Consider the following 19,701-nt stretch of genomic DNA (forward strand, 5'->3'; position numbering starts at 1 on the left):
GCAAGTTCAAAGCCAGCCTCAGGAAAAGCAAGGGGCTAAGCAACTCAGTGAAACCCTGTCTCGAAATATAATACAAAATAGGGCTGGGGGTGTAACTCAGTTGTAGAGCGCCCCTGAGTTCCATCCTCAGTACCCACACCCCCCCACCAAGAAAAAGAAAAAATAAAGGAAAGAAGAAATTCTGACACATGCTACAACACGCATGGCCCTGAGGAGCTTGTGGGAAATAAGGCTTCAAAAGTCAAAAGAATCAAAAAAGACAAATAATCCAACCAAAGTGAGATACCCCAAACAGTCAATCTCCTTGAAACAAAGTAGAATGATACTTGCTCAGGGCTGGGAGGAGAGGAAAGTGGGGAGTAGCTGTCTGATGAGAAGTGTTGTTTGTTTTGCAAGATGGAAAAGTTCTGCAGATTGATTGTTCAACGGTGTGATTACACTGAATATTGCTTAACTGTAAAACAAGCAAACAAAACAAAACAAACAAACAGAAACAACAAACTTTTAATTGATCCATCTGGAAAAATTTCACATGAAGAACCCACAAGCTGAGAAATAGAAATGCCCACAAGTATTTAGAAATTTGTAACAAGCAGAACTTTGCTACAAAACTCAAAATCATACAATCTCACCTCAAAGAATTTGATTCTGTAGGACTGAATTAGTGCACTTTCACTTTTCTTCTTCTAAAACAGAAAATGTTGTAAGACACAGGACCATAACAAGGATCTCAGCTGAGTTGTGACAATTTCACCAAGATTTCTGCGAAAGAGTTAGATCAATGCTGTCAAAGTTCAGTACACCTTGAATGCTTTTAGGGGTTATAGTAGCTATTGTTCTAGAAGAAATTTTAGGGGAGAATAGCCAACAAAGTAGCTTAAATGTCAATTGTAGATAATTTTGAAGATGAAAGGATTTGAGTGTGTTGGGGGGATCATTTCTGTTGTTTGAGGTTGTCAACTGTGTCCTTTGAATGCACAGAATAGAAAAAAATTAACTCTTAGAATTTCTAGAAGACACTTTAGGAATCTCAATACAGGTCATGAGATGTCTTGTAGCTAACCTAATGGCCTGACTTCAGTTTTTCAATCTCTGCTCTGACAGCAAGCTGGCCTAGTACATTTTATTTTTTTGAACGTATGAACATTATTCACATCTGTCTCTCATCAATTTACACATTCACTTGCTCATTTATTTGTTTACTAACCAATAATCAGCAACACCTTGTATAACACTTATCTACTGTACAAATGAGACTAAGCTCAATAAACACAGCCTCTGCCCTCAAGGATGTCATATTTGTATTTAGAAACTTGAAAAATAAGTGGTTAGTTCTATTTGTTTATTCTCTTATGAACCATTTTGCATGGCCTCTCCTTCATCCCATGACACTGACCTCATTCCTCATCCTTTTCCTGATGTGAGCTCTGCTTTAAGTCTGCACATTTGGATATATTTTCATCTTTATAAATATTTTCATTGATGTCCCATGCCAACATGCCAACATTCCAACAATTAACTAAACTGATTCTAACACACTCCCCCTAAGCAAAATACATCTAATTATATAACAAAACCTGATTTCCTTTTGGGAGAATTATCTTTTTCTCCTTTGGCAGAATCTGTGAAATGTACTGTTAAATGTAATCTGCCAATTAAGGTACTCAGATCTCCTCTAGCCAGAATGAGCATGTGATCTAACTCCGCAAATGTTGCTGTTTCTGGAATTGAAGTCATATACAGAGTGAAAAAAAAAAATTAGTTAAAATATAATCCCAAATCATGCAGGCAAAAGGTCTGGGAAAAGACTATGTATTGGTGCCCAGAGCTAGAGTGCCTCCTGCTCTCATCCCCCCAATCGATGAGGGCATTCCCTGGCCATGAAGAGTTCTGTCTGTTGTTGTGGGATCACCTGAGTTGCTGTCTGCTACAGGGGCTATTTGATATAATCTTTATTGGTGAAATCTCTGTGTCTCTAGGGATTATTTATAAAGTTATGCCACCTGTGGGAGGCCAACCTTACAAGTGACTGAGTTACATTCCCCAGCTGGGTGCTGAGGCTCTCAGTCACAGAAATGTGGCACCCATCTTGGGTTCCAGAGTCCGTGTCTTGTGCATGGGTATGTCTTGCTACAGCCCCATGGGTGAAGCTATGCTCACCTGTTCCTTTGCAATATAACCCCTTGCCCTGTTTAGGATAGAATCTTCCATAGAAGTGCCTTGTGTGGGTCCCCTTCTCTTACTGTGCCCTTGGGGTGTGGCCTACCCAGGTGTCAGTCAACCTGCTGACAGTGGACATCATGAAGATACTCAGCCCCCTGAAACCTGTCCCCTTGCCACATTTGAATAGCTTATCCTCAATAAAAGGGGTCAGCGCGTGCTCTTGCTATCTCTCTCTCTTTCTGCAGACCCTTAAGGTCAGAGGAGCCGTCACAGCAACCCCAAAGATAAAGGCATTTGTGTCTCTTATTTCATGAAGCCCAGTTAGCCCAGTTTAACTGGAGTGACCCCTGAGCCTTTTAGTCGAGAGAACAGAAACCCAGCAGCCTCCAATATTTTGGTGAAATGCTGGGAAATATCTTGTGATGACTTGCCACTCGGTCCTGTCCACTTCACAGTGGTACCTCTGGGCATGATGACCTCACAGAAGCATGGGTACTGCCTGTTGAGGTTGGAGTCTGCAGCTCATTGAAACTCTTTGTTTGCTTTGTGCTGGCTCTGACCTCCTGGGACCTTCATATCCTAAAGCCATGAAATGTTCTTTGCCAGCCTGAAATGAGCCTCTTTACCAATAGTACTGTTCTGTACATGAAATTAAACATTTTCCCAGCATCTTAGAGATACTTAAATAGGCGAGCACTTTCTGTGTGTTTCCCTATTTCCATTTAATTTTTTTTTTTTTTTTTGCTTTGAGAGATAGGTCTTGGAAAGACAATTATTAAAACTCTATTTGTGTGATTACATTCTGGCATTGATGATTAAAACTGCTCTTTGTGAGTTAAACATGTTTCCTTTGATTATACACTGGGAGGTTTTGAAATGACTGCAGAAGCAAACACCTGCTCTCCTAAATAATACATTAGAGTCATACTGAAGATCTGCCCCCGTGTCTAAAATATTTAACTGTTTAAAATGTCAGGTGGGAAGCACTTATGAATTGCATAACCATATTTAGAATTTTTAGTTTCCATGATGTTAAATGATGCCCATTCCTTCCATCTTACAGGTGGAGATTTTTGAGTTCCTTGGAATATTATTATCATGCTCCACCTAAACGGCCTCATGAATCTAGATCATCATCAGTTTCTATTTGCTTTCCTTAAAAATAAAGCTTTCACTTCTGGTAACTTTCCTACTTCTTGTCAATCATTGAGAAAAAAATATCCATTCTACAGCCATTACATTAAGCAAATATAAGCAATTATGAAATATAAAATGTCTTTAGATTCTTATTAATGTGCTTATACTTTTTATCTCACAGTTTACCTAGTGGAGAATATTAAGTAGTTTCACATGTCACTTGTTCAAATATTTTAACCATTAGATAAAATAATTGATCCTTATCAATATAGAATTTCTATTACTTATTCTTTTTTTTGAGACAGAGATAGAGAGAGAGAATTTTTTTTAAAATATTTATTCTTTAGTTTTCAGCGGGCACAACATCTCTGTTTGTATGTGGTGCAGGCCGCACACATGCCAGGGGAACACACTACCACTTGAGCCACATCCCCAGCCCCATTACTTATTCTTAATTTTCCATTTTTAATTTATAATTTCCTTTAATTTCATACAGTTCTATTGGTCTCTGGTGATAAAGTTAAGTATTTATGACAATAAGGATGATTGTCATAGAAGGATAGATATTGCATAATCCCACTTACATGAGGTGTGCAAACATGATAAGACCATCACCACCATCAAGGTAGCAGCCATTCCAACACATCCACACTTATTGCATGTCCCTTAGCGTGTGTTGTGTGTGTTTGTTTGTATACATGTTTTCAAATTTGGATTTTTTTCCCTTGTGGTAAAATCACTTAATATTAGATCTACTCTTTTGATAAATTTAAAAATGCACACTATCATATTGTTAACCATAGGCACCTTGTCATAGAACAGACCTCTAGAATTTATTCCTCTAGTATAACTGAACTCTCATATTTACTGAGCAACTACTGCATTCTCTGTTGCTATATGATTTTATTTATTTTAGATTCCTCATGTAAGTGGACTCATGCAGTCTTCATTCTTCAGTGAGTGGACTATTTCACTTAATATAATGTTCTCCATGCCTATCAATATTATCACAAACATGTTTCCTTTTTTTTAAAAAAAATATTTTTTAGTTGTAGTTGGACACAATACCTTCATTTATTTATTTTTATGTGTTGTTGAGGATGGAACCCAGGGCACATGCTAGGTGAGGACTCTACCACTGAGCCACAACCCCAGTCCTGTTTCCTTACTTTTAAGGACTAAATAGTATTACCTTTTACATGTAGACCTCATTTTCTTTATCCTTGAATGATAAACCACACTGGCATTCCTATGATAAATTCCAACAATTAAGATATAGTACTTTTTAAAAAATATATTGATAGATTTGATTTGCTAATTTTAAAATAATTTTTGAGTGTGCATTCATGATGGATATTGATGAGTGTCTTCTTATAATATCTTTGCTCATAAAATAAGTAGGAAAATATGTCTTCCTCTATCCTGAAGGAATTTGCACAAGTTGACATTACTTATTTTTTAATTATTTGGTGTCTTTATCATTGCTAAGACATTTGAAGCAAATTACTATTCTGAGTATCCATTTCTAGTACTTCTAATCTACACTTTTTCTAGCAGGTCTCCAGCAGGGCTCAGAGAACTCAGGAATGAAGGTCTAGTTATCTCCACTGGTGTATTAACTAGGACTCACACCCAACCCTAACTCTGCATGGTGAGTCTCCATGACTTATTGGCTGGGGTGGAGTGTGAATCCTAGTTTAGGTAATACACCAGTGGGAATAGGGAATATCTAGATCTTCATTCCTGAGTGCTCTGAGCCCTCATTATCATGCTCTTATCAGGCCATCATAGTTCAACTCACTAATTTGTAGTTGAAATTGATATGCAAATATAAAGGTGTCTCAGTGAATCACATCAGTATCAAACACATTTCTCCCTGTTCCCAATATGGAGTAGCTGGTATTTTCTCTTCATGAAGAGCAGTGCCAACTACCCTTACCAGTATAGACATTCCTTTTTGTGTTCTACAGTCTCTCTCTCTTTAGGAACCCAATATCAGTGGATTGCTTATGTGGAGAAAACTGTCCTTGGCCTTCAGTTTTATAGAGAAAATCAAGGCAATATATGCAAAGTACAATGTCTAGAATATAGTACAAATTCCACAGATTCTTATCAGTAGTATTATAGTGGGCAATAAGCAGGGGGAACAAAAGCAGGAAAAGCTATTTCTTATGAAAGAAAAATTCTGACCTCTGTGTTAATCAGTTTTCTGTTGTTGAGACAAAATACCTGAGAAAAATGACTGAAAGGAGGAAAGATTTGTTTTGGATAAGGTGAAGCAGAGCATCATGGTGGAAGTGTTTGGTGAAAGAAAGCTGATCACCTCATGGAGGCCAGGAAGCAAAGATAAAGAGAGAGCAAGGAAGGCCAGGGACAAGATTGACCCTTCCAGGGCATTCTCCCAGTGACCTACTTCTTCCCCTAGACCCCCATGGCCTACAGTTCCACCAGCTCCCAATAGTCCATTCAATATAAAACAATCATGGATTGATACATTGATGATATCAGAGCCCTCATGATCCAACTACTTCCCCAAATGCCCAACTCTGAACATTGTTGCCCTGAGGACCAGAGACCTTCAACAAAGAGACTCTAGGGGACATTGCAGATCCAAAATCTAACAACCTCATTTTTGAATGCTGCACTCTTTTTTAGCTATTTGATTGTAAATTATTTTTAATAGTAGAAGGAACACACTACTTACTTTTCTCACCATTTCAATATCTTTAATTATTTACTGATGAAATCGTAACTTTTTTTTAAACCCCCAGTACCAAAAAAAAAAAGAACAAGTAAAAAGAAAAAAAAAAAAAAAGAAATCCTAACTTTTTTTAAAATTGGAAAATCTTCAGCTAGTAAAATTCCATCCCACCACCACAAGACCATGAACAAAATTTGGGAGGAGGAACCACAAAAGCTTGTGTTTCTGCTAATGCAATGGCCAGAAAAAGTCTTTGCTATTAACTGGCCAAGAGTTTGGGGGGCTCAGGAGAAACATCAAAGCTATGTTACATCTGGATTTGTTAATGTGAGATCTCCTATCAAAGGATAGAGCTTGTATTAATTTTTTCATCCATTTATCTGTCAGAAGTATATAAAACATACTTGAGATTGAAAGAAACATGAGTAGGATGCGTATTACCAGTCATTCCCAGTGTGAGTTCCTCGGTATTCTGGGAACACAGGTCCCGTGAGAAATTTATGGCTTATTCTATTGTTACATAAACTGGGTTTGCTCATTGAACAATTTTCACTTTTTCACTCTTTTCTGTATCCAACCTCTGAGTATTCTGAAGAATCAATATTTGAAGGATTCCACATAGGAAAAAACAATAAGGAAACACAAATCTATTAAGAAAGGACAAAAGAGTTCTAGGGCAACTTCTAACTTTTACTAATATAAAATACAGGGCTTATTTCCCTGGCTCTAAATTTTCTCATGTATTTCTTTCTCCCTCCTTTCCTTCCTTCCTTCCATCCTCCTGTCTTTTTTTTTTCTTTTTAATAATTAAGATGTACAAAATAATTTAGATTTACAGAAGAGTAGGAAAGATAGATAGAAGAGCATTGCTACACAGCATTCATTCAGCTTCTAATGTTCTCACTTCACATAATAATGCTATATTTATCAAAACTAAGAAATTAGTATCAGTATAATCTCATTAGCCAAATTATAGCCTTTATTCAATTGTCATCAGTTCTTCCACTCTTCCTTTTATTCTGTTCCAGAATTCAATCCAGGGTATCACATTGCATTTAAGATTTCCTCCTATTTTAGTGAGGAAGCAAAATGGTCTATTCCATGTATCATTCCACCTATCACCAATTAAAAATAATTGAAGCTTGAATTTGAGATTCAGGAGATGTCAGTGAATGCAAATGAGCAGGATGCAGTAGGGACAGACACTGGGTCTTCACCTGCCCTCTCTACCATATAGCTAGCCTCAATGAACATGCACTTCTCAACTCCTTCTTCTGCATTCTCAGATCAAGTTGACAGGGAGGCGATGACATTGGTTTCTAATCCACCAAAGGAGTAACGGTCCTCTTTGGGTCACCTGTGAGCCCTGGCTGAAACCAGGCTAGAGAGAGTCATTCACTATGGAAAGAAATACTCTTCCATGACTGAGTGGAGCAAATTAACCCATGAGGGAAGTTATATGTGGCAGGAAAATTATTGTCTCTGGTTTGTTTGCAAATTCCATCTGTGCTAATTATCTATAGATTTTCTTGTTTTTCCACTTTAAAAAAACCCTTAACCTATGGTTAATTTTATTATATATTGTTCATTACATTTATGTATTTCACTTATTATGTATGTGAACCTATGTTTAAATATAGGTTTATCAATATATAACATATACATGTATATAACAGTGCATACATTAAATAAACTTTATAATATTTTCCATTTGCTGAAGAGAAAATGAGTTATAATTGAATTTTCCTTAAGTTCAACAACACTGTAAATACTCATAGTTATATTTTATTTAGAATTATTAAGAATTTACCATTTTAGTAAAAGTAGCTGGAATGAACAAATTGGAAAGAAAAGTACTAATCACTATCCTTGCAATCAACTACAGAAATGTGGGAAAGTGCTTTTAGACTGAGAGTGAGGAGATTGGGACCTAGTTACATTTGAAAAGTTATGAAAAAAATGATTCCCTATCCTGTTATTTCAAAATTCCATCCTCCCAAACTCTGCTTTCCTGATCCACAATAATAAAATTTTTGCTATTGAAGGCCCACTCCAAGGATTCTGTTTATAATGTGTTAGATTAGCCATTTAAAATTCTCCATCCCTGTCCCAAATGTCAGTGAACTAATTTGGCAGTAACTGACTTCTTTCACCCATGAATGCTATTTCCTGGCTCCAACTAAACCAGAAATACAGGGACATAGCATAACCCTTTGTGACTCTTCCTCTTCTGCTCATGGAAAATAAAAGCAGAACAAACTAATCATCTCAAAATAGAGGAGTTTTAGTTGTTCTAAGAAACAGAACTTTGATTCATATCGTCCTTTGGTCTTTGACCTTAAAAATGAAAGAAAGAAAGTTTTTGCCCTATTGTAACTTTTTTTTCCTATAAATACAATTTGGCATTTACCTTTTTTTTCCTGAGGAAAAATATTCTGAAGGATTAGTAGCAGTTTTGAAAAGTTATTGGAGAGTCAGAGGATAATACTAATAAGCCACTCCTCAGTCCTCAGCTGTCAATGAGTCTATCCTTGAACACGGAGAAGGCAAATTGCACTTTGAGATTCCTAAATATGACTCAAGTATCACAGAAACAGGATGGTAGCTGGAAGCGGATGTGGGGATTTAGGTCTGTTTTTGAGCTTTTCTTTTGTCTTTTCATTTTTTAAAAAACTCTGTATAGACCTTTAACCCTGCTTTGTAGGCAGCTAACTTTGAAAGGGCCAAGATTTTTCAGATTTCCATTGAGAGTTTGACATTTTAGTATTTCCTGAGAATTTTCAGAAATTACCTTTTGCATTTTGATGGTTATCAGTGGTCTGGTTACTCCTTGTCATGTTTGAATTTTCAGAGTGGGAAAGAGTGTCCTGTGAAGAACACTGAATTCTTATTCCTTTCACCATCCACCAGCTCAGAGAATCTCACCTCTGAGAGTGTCACCAGAGTTCCAGGCCAGAGCAGGGTCTGACTTCAGGGAGTCCCCAGAAACCAGGTCCAAGCACTTGCCCCAAAACTCAAACAGAAGTCGTGGTCAAATTAGAATGGAATATATTCAGTATAACTAAAGCAGGACGCAAAGCCCTGAGCTTCAGATTTAAACAGGGAAGGGGAAAAAAGCAGGGGACACATAGTGGGGAGATCCAGAAGTACACTTAGTTCATCAATCTTGGTCAAAATGTCTCCTTGATGATTTGATGAGTATCTCGGGTCTGGTTCTGTGACATCCTGCTGCCTCCAGGGAGGTGGTATTTGAGGGGGTAGTTATCCTTCAGGGGATGACCCCTCACACTTTAGGAGACAGTCCCATCTTGGAGTGATCTGCCTGTGAGGGTCTGGCTCCTGGAATCTTGAAATTATCTTACTCTTCTCTCACTGAGTTCAGCCTTGAAGAAGGAGGATTGACAGCTCTAGGAGAGAGTTCCTTAGACAATAAACGTGTCTACCTGCAGAGGTGAGCAGGATTCTGACCCAAAGTTTAAGGGAGGAAAGGAGACTGATGCACAATGAAGGCATTAGACCTCTGCTGCGCCAAGTGAAGAATCAATGCTTTTGAGTAAAAGCAGCTTCTAAACCCCTGTTACAAGGTTTTCTTAGAGTTTTTGAACCTGGGCCTCATTCGAGGGTAATGTCTGATCAAAAAGGAATCCATACATGATTTCTGAAACCAATCTTTTGTCACAAGGGTGAGTTTTTGTTGGCACACACACCAAAAAAGTTATTTTTGTGAACTAAGAATTCTTTCCCTTGTCTGAGAAGTAAGATGCATGAGTCAGATGTTAACTTTGGAGATGCCAAACATGTCCATATTCAAAAGAATTCCCAAGATAAGAGGCATTATTTGGTTTCAGGCTTACATGATTCAGAAATGACAGCAAATCTTATGTTTATATTTCTTCAATTTTCTGGAGAATTCAAAAAGGATGAGCACTTATATTTATCATTCACTCTGGGATTACAGGGTTTTAGGAAGCTTTCTTTCCCACATGTCAATCCTCAAGCCTGACACAAACTAACCCGTAGTCCTGAGTATGCCACCACCTAGGAACAGAAGCTTGGATCTATAAATCTAAACCTGTCAAAACCTAGGACAGAAAACATGCAAACTGTGGTGTGGTCACTTGTTTGCCAATGAACTTGACAAATAGGATTGAGAAAAGTGGTGTGCAGAAAAAGACATCTAAATAATACATGGTATTTTTTTTCTTTCTTATGAAACTAACGACAGAAAATATGAAATAAATTACTTGTAAAAGCAAGCCAATCTTTATGAAGGAGTTTACCTTTGTGTTCTCATCCAGGAATAGGGTCCCCACTACTCAGGAGTGAAGCCCTGAACTGTGTTGCTCCCTGCTCTGGGGTGAAGAGAAAGAGATCCCTGCTCGTCGCCAAGAGGCCAATTTCCCCTAGAAGATGCTGCCTGTGAAATTTAATGAGTGAGACCTGGCCAGACCTTGGCTGCATCACATCTCCTAAAAGATGCCATTGTCATTTGCAAATGAAGGGTGCTTGTCTTTGGATGGCTGTTTGTTGAACGCACATCTGCATAACCCTCAGAGAAAACCAATCTACTGACTCTCCCTCCTTCCACTCTATCTTTGCTCCTCCCCATTTAGAGAATTTATACCACTGAAGGAGCAAATTGTCATCCAATCATCTTATAAAATTTATGACATATTTTATTTTCCATTTTATACTAAAACACTCATTCTCATACAGGAACATGTCTCCCATCACTCATGGACCTTAACGCATGTCAGACCTTGGATCAGAAAAATAATATTCTGTACTCTTTGTCTTTTATTTCTCTGATACTGTCTCTGCAGTGAATTCTCTCTCTAGAGGCTGATGTGTTTACTCTTCTGGTTGTGTAAGCCTTTATTCTCGCCCTCCCCCCCCAAACTCTTATAACTGAGTGTTTAGGGCTTAGTAATATAATGCTTTTATTGAACACTGTGGTTTTGCATTTTTGAATGCCTAACCTATGTAGACTTTTTTGGCATGTTTGCTTGAATGGACAATAGCAACTTGGACTTCCATAATTCCACTGATTTGCTTCCTCTCAATCTGAGTACTGGGATAACCCTTAGCACAGAAGAGATACTTGTAAAAAGTTATTAATACATTGATGTTTGACTGGGAGAAACATCTAAAACATTAGGATGCAAATAAGGAAATAAAGGGAGAGATAATAGTGAACATCCCACCCTTCCAAGAACATACTATAGAATGACCAAATATTAAACAACTCTATAGAAGGCTTTGATTAAAATGAGTCATCTTGGGAATTGTTGCAATTCTTCATGTCTATAATGTTCCATATAAAAACAAAAATGCCTCTATTGAAAGCTGCTAATAAAAATGTAAATGAGGGAGGTACCCACTGGAAATTTGAAATATTAACTAAAATAATAAAATCATTTAAGTGAGCCAACCTCTTCCTTCAGCAACCTTGCCTTCCTCACTCTCTTAAATTCCTGTTAAGGCTCATCTCTGTCTCCTTTCCTCATTTCTTCAAGTGCATTTAGCCTTCATCTCTTCAATGAGGATATTGCCTCTGTGGACCACCCATGTCTGTCTTATCCTGATTTACCAATGGCAACTGGAGTAAAATCCAGTTCAAATCCAGTAGTGAAAATCCATCCTCACTTTCTGTGTATGATGCCTTATAATCTCATACTTTCTCCCTCCTTGGAATTTAGGATATACCACCAATATTTCTTTCTATTTTCAAAAGTACTAGATTTTATTCTCTTCTAAGGGACTTATCCCTTGAATTTAAGCTGTTGAAGCAGCAACAGTATTTTTTTAATCACAGTATAACCTACCACATATACCATATTGTCTAAAAAGTGGATGTTTAATGTTATTTACATGAGTGGATTTTTAAAAAAAATGGGTTAATATTAGAAACGAAATAAAATAATTTTTATGTAACTCATTCTCGAGATTCAGATTGAGGTTCATGGAAATTCAGTGACATGTCCATGGTCACAGAGTCAATCAGCAGAAGTAGAACAGGAACTGAGGTCTTTGTCATGTAAATCCTGAATTCTCTTCTTATGCTACCTGCTAAATGCAACTTTCTTCTCTAGTAAGCATCCCTAGAGTTCAAATCATGGCAATTTCATCTGAAATCCCCTGGAAGCCTAGTAATTTAAAGAATTTTAAAAGATCATATCCTTATTTATAGAAAAATATGCTGCTAAAATACTAAGTTCATAATACTACTCTGAATTAAATATTTCTAATCATTCCTCCAACTGTTTTTTCCCCTCATTTTGCTTGAAAATTTTCCAAAATGAAACAGTGGTTTTTATCATACAAATAAGCCCCCAATTGCTCAGCCCATTTGCCAATCAGTGAAATCGTTATAATGAGTCAGAAAGTAATGTTTCTCTCTTAAGCCACTGAGTCACTCCAGAGGATCAAGTCTTGAGATTGGAATCATAGGATCTCCTTATTGGAAGGAACTGGAGATGTCATCTAGTCTGAAATCTCCCTAAAGCAGTAATTTGCTTCTGATTGATGACCATTTACTCTGTAACAGAGCAGTTTGGAAGCTCTGTTGCATTTATTCTCATCTCCTTTAGTGCAGCACATAATTTCTTCTGAAAAGCCACACTGCTTCTTGGACATGGCATACAAGCTATCCAGGGCCACATGATCTGAGTTCAAATCCTCTCTCTGGTACTTAATCGCTACGTGATCTTGGGATAATTGATACCTCTGAATCCAAGTATTCCCCATTTCTAAGACAGAGGTTAATCACAGAACTGAAGGAGAAGTTATGGGCCTGCCATACAGAGGCAAAGGCTCAACAAGTAATAACAGAATGACCAATGTGCAGTAAACAATGCAGAGATCTCTCCGCCCTGCTATGTTAAATTGCCAGCAATTTCCTGATGTAGTGCTGATTCTCTAACTAGATTTCCCCCTCTCTTCAGTAAGCCTGAGAACCAGAGCTTCTGTAAGCTCCTCTATGTTCTCCACTCTAGGATTCACGAGGTGCCATGTTAATTCACATAAATGTTCATCATCTCAGACACAAACACACACACAAGTGTTTGCTAGGTTTCCTTGGTACTTATATTTCCTGAGTCTCAAATAATTCTCTCAAGATTATCCTTGAGAAACCCATGTGGGAATTTCCATGACTGCCAGGGTTTGGGGGCTCTGACTATGTGGAAGACTTCAAAATTCTGGTCTTGAATCTGCTAGATGCTCCCCTTTCTTGGATCTTCCTGCTGATAGTCAACCGTCAGGACCAGTCCCTTCAGAAAACACATGAGTATACACATGTCACCCAATCAACCTGGACTGGGTTGGTGATCTCCTGGGGTGTTTTTCTGGAGAATGGGATTTTGGTGGAATGATCACACTGTTGTTAAGGTCTGTGTAACTGTCCATCTGTGTTAATTTTTCCTTCTAATTATAACCTAGGCACTTTAATTTTATTGTACACCTTGTTTGAACTTACTAGTCAAGGCCTAAGCATTCTGCATGTGCCAGAGCTCTGTGAATTTCATTCATTATTATCCTTTTTTTTTTCAACCAAGTTTATTTATTCCTATCAAAATTATGTGATTCCAGTTGTATTATTGGCATGAATTTCGGTATGAAATAACTTCTTAGAAAGAGAATTCATTGCTAGTCCAAAGCACATTGTGAAGCCCTCTGCCCGCTTTGTCTTTCCTGTGCTGACCCTTCCTCTTGTCCTCTGCCAGTTCACCTTTACACAATGAGTAATCTTGTCTTATTCCCTCAGACCCAGACCCACCCTTCCAATGGCTCCCTGTGTTTCTATGATCCTGTATTTAACTAAATCCTTTCAGAAAAAATTGAAAGTAACAGGGACATGAAAAATCCCATGCCCTTTGTCTCAGTTCTAGGAATTTCCTCTAAAGAAATAAATAAAAAGGAGTAAAATACAGGATTGATCTAGAATTTCCTTCAGGCAGTCTGTCTCTAGAACATATTCTTTAATCGTGATTCGATGCCACCTTTGATATTTACATTGGTATATGAACTTAACATTCTTGTCAACTTGGTTAGAAAAATTAAGAACACTAATTTGTTTAAGCAGTAATTTAACACTGATTTTTTTTTTATTTTTTTGATACTGGGGATTAAACCCAGGAGTTCTTAACCACTGAATCACATCCCCAGGCCTTTTTAATATTTTATTTAGAGACAGGTCTCACTGAGTTGCTTAGGGCCTCACTAATTTGCTGAGGCTGACTTTGAATTTGTGATCCTCCTCAGCTGCCTGAGCCACTCAGATTACAGTCTTGTTCCACCACACCCAGCCTAACACTGTTTTTTAAATATCCTGATGTATCACAGTAAGAGTATTAACAAACATTCTCTCTCTCTCTCTCTCTCACACACACACACACACACACACAATGCATTGAGTTTAATTATGTGAAACCACAGCTCTATCAACTAAGGTTTGAAGGAAAAGTCCAGAAAAAGAAACAGCATGATCACACTGATAGAGTCGTGTTAATATTTTCCTTAAATCCACCTTATATTATTATAATATCCCATTATATAAAATGGGAAAACGAAAAATAAATTAAAACTTTCTGGTTGTAGGGATTGTGGAATAATAAAGACTTACGGAAGAAAGATTTTAAATAATCCTTTTTGAGCTCAGAAAAAAATCAAGAAAAATATTAATAATGAAAACACTATTCTGTGTCTTACAGACCACAAACTTCAATACCACAAGGCACTTGATTCTAATGAGGTAGAACAAGTAATATTTTCTCTCCAACTTATTTATAAATAAAGCCATTACTGCCCTTTTACCAGTTTTTACATTTTTTTTCATTCTATAACATTTAAATTTCCTTAAACTATAATAGAGTTTCTAAAAAGAAATTTGATTTCTACCATTTTCTAATCACTATTGATTAAATTGAACATATTTACAAAATAAACTGCTTTCAATTTTAAGGGATATTTACTTGCTAGTAGAATCTCAAGATTCTTTTCTGAATATGCACATTCACCATTGCCAAAATACATTTTAATGCTTATGTCGTATAATTTCCTTCATGAAAACTTTACAATTTTTCAAAATATAGCTGCATTTCTCCTCCTAGGGAACAGCTTCTGTTAACTGTAGACTAAGTGCTTGCATCACAGGGAGCAAAAACAATTCCAGTCACTTCCCACCTGTTGAGGACCTGCTACCTACCAGACAGGTGTAGGGTTGGAGATGGGGGACAGACCCATAGGAAGAAGTGGAAAACCCATACCCATTACTGGTGCAGAAATGCCTGCCAAGAATCAATTGAGCCAGTTAAAGTGGGCTTTGCTCTTTGTTTCTTTGAATAATTCAACTCTTTTTAAACCCATGAATGGTACTTACTAAAACCATATCAAAGGAGGAGGCCACTGTTTAGTGTGTTTTCTAAAAAAAAAAAATTAAATAAAGGAACTGGTATCATCCCTGAATTAATTCACCAATTGGTGCACATAAGAAAAACACCAAGCAGCAGAGTCTTAATTAGAGGCTAGTTTGGTCATTGCACAGAGTGCCACTGAAAAACCAGATTTTAAATTCATTGGAGAAAAATATTATACCTTGAATTTTCATACAAATTCAAAATTTCATCAAAGCCAAAATTGCTCTTGGAACTGCTGCAAGTGAAATTGATGATAAAGAGCTTTTTTAAAAATCATTTTAATAAATTCTTATTTTTGTGTTTATTTTTGATTTGGGGTTAATAAAATGCTTAAATCACAACCATGAATACTGAACTGACACATTATACACTTTACTACATTTTTTTCCCAAGTACTTAAGAGCTTTAAAGGCTTGGATTGCATCGTTTGGAACCTGGAAGATTTTTAGAGTTTGGCCTTACTACACTGTATTCTGGTTTTCCTAGTTTCTGTTAAGCCTTGTTGCTAGCATCTCTTTGAAAGTAATTCTATTCAGTCTTGTTGCTAACTCTCTTTGAAAGTAATCTGTTCTTTCTCTTTCTCAGATTTTTAGTTTGCTTGTTCTTTTGATCTTTATTGTTTTTTCCTATTTTTAAGAATACATTAAACATCTCTATTATACGTTGGTTAACAGATAAATGGACATTTAATGCTTACCCCCTTCCATCTTTATTTCTATGGATTCTTACTCATATAGTTTTTTGATCTTTATCTACTGTAAAGTTTTGTTTCTTGATTTTGAAGAACTATCATAGGCGTGGGATGAAGCTGGGCTCATTCCAAGAGAATTCACATTATATTTGGGCTGAGTCATTGGGACACTAGACCCCCGGGACCACTGTGAATATTTGGGCCTCCTGTGTAGTGTGAATTCAAGCTGTGAGCCTCCCTGAGAGCTGACTGCTCTCTCCCTCACTCAATGAGATTTGAGACAAACCTCTTCTGTTCAGCAGGTCTACTTATTTATCCTTAGGGAACAAAAAGGGCGGCTCTTAAAGTGTGTATGTTTGTGGTTTTGCTGATTATCCCCATAATTTCATGAATTCTAATCATCCCAGAGCTTTGCCTCCTGATTTCTGTCTTCCATAACCTATAAAATCCAAATTCCATTTTAACCCACGTTAACAGATTTCCACAAGGCAAAAACATACTTCACTGCTCCATTAACCTCTGAGTTTCAACTTTTATTCAGTTTTTGACCTTTGGGGATTTCTTGGTTTCTTTTCAGTTCATTCATATATTCAAAAGATGTATTTTAAATGTTTTAATTGTAGTTTTCTCTTATATTTCTTTCATTGAGACAATTAGTGAAATAACTACACTATTAGGTTGCTAGAAAGAGAAGTATGATGTAAATTTCTTGGTCTCTTAACTTCACCTGTCTTTAGGTCCCAGAAACTCAGACAGTCTCTTACATGGCTGTTTCAGGTTTTCAACTAAGTCAACTCAATTTATGAAAATTTAAATCCCAATGTTCTGTTGTGCAAACTCTCTCTGCTTCATGTTTTCCTCTACTAATCTTCCACTTTGATCTCATGGACACTCATTATTGGTTGTTTTCTTTGTTTCTCTGCAGTTTGTCAAGTACTTCTCCCCTTTCCTACCTCTGCCAACCCTCAGCCTGGGCCTTGAGTTCCATCACTCAGACATTCTCTTGTCAACTCTCCTCTCTCTCAACTCCTTCTTATCCTGCCAACTCCACAATCCCCCACCTCTGAACAGTCCTGCTGTCCTCCAGCTCTGCTTCCACACTCAGATGGTGAAAGGGCAGGAGAACACATTGAGACTGTGCAAATGGAGCATCAGAGTTTTCAAACAAAGGCTCGGGCTTCCCACCTCTTCCCACCTGACCCTCAATGACTGCTAATATCCTTACCCCATTCTCCGGTCATGGGCCTTTTTTTGCCCTTTTTTTCCCCATGGACAACTGGTATCTTGTTTCCTACAGTGAAAAATTGCCCAAAACTTCCAGTATTCTCCAGGAAACACATCTAAAGCCACCAAAATCATTCTCCACAGGACTGTGCCATTGATCACCTGCCCTCCTATTTTGTCATAAGTGTTCCTTTGTCACTCCATTATTATTTTTGCATTGTGGTGCTCGATATGGAACCCAGGGTCTCTGATTTGCTAGGTGAGTGCTCCACCACTGAGCTGCATCCCCAGCCTCTTACTCCATTAATTATTAACACAGTACTCCAACTGAATCTGCTAGAACCCTCAGATCATCCTACCCCAGAGCAAAGCAATATCTTCATCACCTCACTTGCCACCCATTCCTCTCCCCTCTGTAAGCTGGCATCTCACAGAAATGTCTTGTGGTAAATTCACAATTGACAACTAATTTTCAAAACCAATGGTGCTTTACAATTAATCCTCTTACTTTCTGTAAGACTTTTCTCTTAGCTTTCATCACATCTTTCTCTTTCTGAAGACTTCTCCTTAGTTTATTAGCTTTTATTTTACTTCCACCCCTTAAATTCTGGCATTCCATAGGGTTTGATCCTGTACTCTTCTATTTTAATTCTATAACTCTCCTTATTTGATGTCATCAGTTCCTGTATTGTAAACTACATTTCTTAAGCCTTGACTCCCAAATTCAATGATTTGATCCACACTTCTCTGGGAAGCTTCAGACCCACATACTTAATGTTTTACTGGACAGTTCTACTTGGATATCCTGTAATGACTTCAAATACAACACTATAACCTAAACTTTTAAATTTTTATCAGGGACCCAGAAAAAAAAAGATGACAAGTAGAAGCATTACTATAGAGGAACCCAAATGTTTAATATGTAGGGTGCTAGTCAAGTCATGCTCTGAAGCCCTTGCCTTTATAAGTGAAGTGATCTGATGTGACTCATGGCAATATACCACAGAGATAGCATCTAGGGCAATTTTGTCTTCCTTGTCTGTGCTTTTAAAAATGCTTTTAAATGACCTCAGATAAGGAACATTGCCATTAATTGGTAAGGGGTGAATGCTCACAGGCACAGATGCTAAGCAGACCTCTCAGAAAGAGATGAATGATGATCAGTTCTTCATGCCATCATCAATGGTTCACCCAAGTCAGGTCAAGGTTTATTATCCCTTCCTGTTGCTGTTTAACTTCAAGGGTACCTTACTTGCTAAGAAACACTTTATAAAAACAACTTCCATAACATTGCATAAAATTCCTTCAAATTAAAACTTGACTTTCATGTTAAATTCACATTAAAGACAAATGAGCATATTTTACTCTTGTTTTCAACATGAATTATACGTTATTTTTATAGATGGGCTTCCAAATAAAATTAAAGTCCTCTCCAACACCTACTAAAGTTTGTATTTTAAAATGTTAATTTTTAAAAAAATATTTTTAGTTATACATGGACACAATATCTTTATTTTGTTTATTTATTTTTATGTGGTGCTGAGGATTGAACCCAGTGGCTCACGCATATGAGGCAAACGCTCTGCCACTGAGCCACGACCCCAGCTCTACAATGTTAATACTTTTGTAAATATTTTTACATAATCCATGATTTTTAAAGAAAAGAATAGGAAGACACCATAAAGCAGTGGTTCTTAAATATTTAAAATAATTATAGATCAGAAAGATTGATTGAATAAAGTTCAGAAAAGACAATAAATTAAACATATTAATATATTTTAAATCAGTAGGAAGACTACTTAATCAACCTATGACAAAAATTATTTTTTAGATCCCTATCTCATATCCTACAGAAAAACAACTGCCAAAGTTTTAAAGAATTAATGTACAGATAAAAAATAAATGGGAAATCAATCACATAAACTTTAAATAACAGACACAAGGAAACACAAGCAGATATTAATATTCCCATTTCTAAAAGGTTTTAACAATTACATGGGCCTACTGAAACATTCAAGCTTCACAATGTCTTTTGAATTCACCATGATCTCCTAAAGGATTCGTACCTCCATTTCTCATCTATGTAAAATGTCATGTTGGAGAAATCTCATTCTGCCACCTTATCCCCACAGTTGGTTTTCCATGAAAGATTATAAAATCCAGGTTGCAGCTACACAATGACCTTTGAGGTGGAGTAACATGAGACCTTTGTTCAGGAGGAATGACAATGGTGAGATCATCCAATTAGATATTGAAAGATTTTAGTTTGAGATACAAGGAGAGAGACAAGACCAGATGCCAAGGGACAGTAGAAGTCATAGTTGAGATCAAAAGCCTTGGATAATTAGAAATTGCTGGAAAACAAAAGT

The sequence above is a fragment of the Spermophilus citellus genome (genome assembly GCF_964194105.1).
Source record: "Spermophilus citellus genome assembly, chromosome: 5".
Classification (NCBI taxonomy): domain Eukaryota; kingdom Metazoa; phylum Chordata; class Mammalia; order Rodentia; family Sciuridae; genus Spermophilus; species Spermophilus citellus.